This window comes from Triticum aestivum, chromosome 5D, assembly GCF_018294505.1.
Source record: "Triticum aestivum cultivar Chinese Spring chromosome 5D, IWGSC CS RefSeq v2.1, whole genome shotgun sequence".
Taxonomy (NCBI): domain Eukaryota; kingdom Viridiplantae; phylum Streptophyta; class Magnoliopsida; order Poales; family Poaceae; genus Triticum; species Triticum aestivum.
Genome location: NC_057808.1, coordinates 317,382,967 through 317,387,398, shown reverse-complemented (window position 1 = coordinate 317,387,398; position 4,432 = coordinate 317,382,967).

Below are 4,432 nucleotides of genomic sequence, written 5' to 3'. Positions count from 1 at the left end.
TAGGGCATGTAAACACTAAGCATATTTGCCTTTTTTGGTTGTGATCGGGCATGCGATCCAGTGCGTTGTGTGGATTGGAGTACATTTGAATTTGAATTTACTGTGGACACATACATGATACGATTAGATGGCGGCCTCTCGCATCTGTGTCTGCGGACTGGTCCCCTCTGCCCGCGCACGGATGTAGGAGGAAGTTTGCGGGTTGCCGTTGGAGATGCCCTAAGGACAATAACACAAAATGTAGCATTGATTTTATGGCAGTGATGATTTAATTATACTCTTATAAAGGATGTTGTAGTTGAAGGAAATATGCCCTAGAGGCAATAATAAAGTTGTTATTTTATATTTCCTTATATCATGGTAAATGTTTATTATTCATGCTAGAATTGTATTAACCGGAAACTTGATACATGTGTGGATACATAGACAAAACACAGTGTCCCTAGTAAGCCTCTACTAGACTAGCTCGTTAATCAAAGATGGTTAAGTTTCCTAACCATAGACATGTGTTATCATTTGATGAACGGGATCACATCATTAGGAGAATGATGTGATGGACAAGACCCATCCGTTAGCTTAGCATAATGATCGTTAAGTTTTATTGCTATTGCTTTCTTCATGACTTATACATATTCCTTTGACTATGAGATCATGCAACTCCCGAATACCGGAGGAACACCTTGTGTGCTATCAAACGTCACAACGTAACTGGGTGATTATAAAGATGCTCTACAGGTGTCTCCGAAGGTGTTTGTTGGGTTGGGATAGATCGATATTAGGATTTGTCACTCCGAGTATCGGAGAGGTATCTCTAGGCCCTCTGGTAATGCACATCATGATAAGCCTTGCAAGCAATGTGAGTAATGAGTTAGTTACGAGATGATGCATTACAAAACGAGTAAAGAGACTTGCCAGTAACAAGATTGAACTAGGTATGATGATACTGACGATCGAATCTCGGGGAAGATGACATACCGATGACAAAGGGAATGACGTATGTTGTCATTGCGGTTTGACCGATAAAGATCTTCATGGAATATGTAGGAACCAATATGAGCATCTAGGTTCCGCTGTTGGTTATTGATCGGAGATGTGTCTCGGTCATGCCTACATAGTTCTCGAACCCATAGGGTCCGCACGCTTAACGTTCGATGACGACTTGTATTATGAGTTATGTGTTTTGGTGACCGAAGATTGTTCGGAGTCCCGGATGAGATCACGGACATGAAGAGGAGTCTCGAAATGGTTGAGAGGTAAAGATTGATATATTGGACGATGGTATTCTGACATCGAAATGGTTTCAGAGTGGTTCGGGTATTTTTCGGAGTACCAAGGGGTTACCGGAACCCCCCGGGGAAGTATTGGGCCTACATGGGCCATAGGGAGAGAGAGGGGAGCCCGCAAGGGGTGGAGCGCGCCCCCCTCCAAGGGAGTCCGAATTGGACAAGGAGGAGGGGGCGCGACCCCCTTTCCTTTCCCTCTCCCTCTCCCCCTCTTTCCCTTTTCCCCGTCCAAAAGAAAGGAAAGGGGGGCCGACTAGGATTGGGAGTCCTAGTCGGTTTCCCCCCACTTGGGCACGCCCCTAGGGCCGGCCTCCTCCCCTCCTCCTTTATATACGGGGGTAGGGGAGGCACATCAAAGGACAACAGTTGTTTCTTAGCCGTGTGCGGTGCCCCCCTCCACAGTTTACTCCTCCGGTCATAGCGTCGTAGTGCTTAGGCGAAGCCCTGCGCGGATCACATCACCATCACTGTCACCACGCTGTCGTGCTGACGAAACTCTCCCTCGACCTTCTGCTGGATCAAGAGTTCGAGGGACGTCATCGAGCTGAACGTGTGCTGAACTCGGAGGTGCCATACGTTCGGTACTTGATCGGTTGGATCGCGAAGACGTTCGACTACATCAACCGTGTTAACCTAACGCTTCCGCTTTCGGTCTATGAGGGTACATGGACACACTCTCCCCTTCTCATTGCTATGCATCTCCTAGATAGATCTTGCGTGATCGTAGGATTTTTTTTGAAATTATATGCTACGTTCCCCATCAGTGGCATCCGAGCCAGGTCTATGCGTAGATGATATGCACGAGTAGAACACCAAGAGTTGTGGGTGATAATAGTCATACTGCTTACCACCAACGTCTTATTTTGATTCGGCGGTATTGTTGGATGAAACGGCCCGGACCAACCTTACATGACCACGTTCATGAGACCGGTTCCACCAACAGACATGCAACTTGTTTTGCATAAAGGTGGCTGGCGGGTGTCTATTTCTCCAACTTTAGTTGAATCGAATTTGACTACGACCGGTCCTTGTTGAAGGTTAAAACAACACACTTGACGAAAAATCGTTGTGGTTTTAATGCGTAGTTAAGAACGGTTCTTGCTAGAAGCCCGTAGCAGCCACGTAAAACTTGCAACAACAAAGTAGAGGACGTCTAACATTTTTTTGTAGGGCATGTTGTGATGTGATATGGTCAAGACATGATGTGATATAAGTTATTGTATGAGATGATCATGTTTTGTAGAAGTTATTGGCAACTGGCAGGAGCCTTATGGTTGTCGCTTTATTGTATGAAATGCAATCACCATGTAATTGCTTTACTTTATCACTATGCGGTAGCGATAGTTGTAGAAGCAATAGTTGGCGAGACGACAACAACGCTACGATGGAGATTAAGGTGTCAAGCCGGTGACGATGGAGATCATGACGGTGCTTTGGAGATGGAGATCAAAGGCACAAGATGATGATGGCCATATCATGTCACATATTTTGATTGCATGTGATGTTTATCTTTTATGCATCTTATTTTGCTTAGTACGGCGGTAGCATTATATGATGATCCCTCACTAAATTTCAAGGTATAAGTGTTCTCCCTGAGTATGCACCATTGCGGAAGTTCTTCGTGCTGAGACACCACGTGATGATCGGGTGTGGTAGGCTCTACGTTCACATACAGCGGGTGCAAGACAGTTTTGCACATGCGGAATACTCGGGTTAAACTTGACAAGCCTAGCATGTACAGACATGGCCTCGGAACACTGGAGACCGAAAGGTCAAACGTGAATCATATAGTAGATATGATCAACATAGAGATGTTCACCATTGAAAACTACTCCATCTCACGTGATGATCGGACATGGTTTAGTTGATATGGATCACGTGATCATTTAGATGACTCGAGGGATGTCTCTCTACGTGGGAGTACTTAAGTAATATGATTAATTGAACTTTAATATATCATGAACTTAGTCCTGATAGTATTTGCAAATTATGTTGTAGATCAATAGCTCGCATTGTAGCTCCCTTATGTTTTTGATATGTTCCTAGAGAAAAACTAAGTTGAAAGATGATAGTAGCAATGATGCGGACCGGGTCCGTGATCTGAGGATTGTCCTCATTGCTGCATAGAAGAATTATGTCCTTGATGCACCGCTAGGTGACGGACCTATTGTAGGAGCAGATGCAGACGTTATGAACGTTTGGCAAGCTTGGTATGATGACTACTTGATAGTTTAGTGCGCCATGCTTTACGGCTTAGAACCGGGACTTCAAAAACATTTTGAACGCCACGTAGCATATAAGATGTTCCAAGAGCTGAAATTGGTATTTCAGACTCATGCCCGAGTCGAGAGGTATGAGACCTCTGACAAGTACTTTGTCTACAAGATGGAGGAGAATAGCTCAACCAGTGAACATGTGCTCAGAATGTCTAAGTACTACAAGCGCTTGAATCAAGTGGGAGTTAATCTTCCAAATAAGATAGTGATTGACAGAGTTCTTCTCTAGTCACTATCACAAAGTTATTGGAACTTCGTGATGAACTATAATATGGAAGGGATGACGAAAATGATTCCCGAGCTCTTCGCGATGCTAAAATCGGCGAAGGTAGAAATCAAGAAAGAGCATCAAGTGTTGATGGTTAACAAGACCACTAGTTTCAAGAAAAGGGAAAGAAAGGGAACTTCAAGAAGAATGGCAAGCAAGTTGTCACTCCCATGAAGAAGCCCAAAGCTAGACCCAAGCCTGAAACTGAGTGCTTCTACTGCAAAGGAAATGGTCACTGGAAGTGGAACTGCCCTAGATACTCGGCGGATAAGAAGGATAGCAAAGTGAACAAAGGTATATTTGATATACATGTTATTCATGTGTACTTTACTAGTGATCATAGTAACCCCTGGGTATTTGATACCGGTTCAGTTGCTAGGATTAATAACTCAAAACAGGAGTTACAAAATGAACAGAGACTAGTTAAGTGCAAGGTGATGATGTGTGTTGGAATCCAAGGTTGATAAGATCACCATCGCACACGCCCTCTACCTTCGGGATTAGTGTTGAACCTAAATAAATGTTATTTGGTGTTTGCGTTGAGCATAAATATGATTTGATCATGTTTATTGCAATACATTTAAGTCAGGGCATAATTGTTGTTC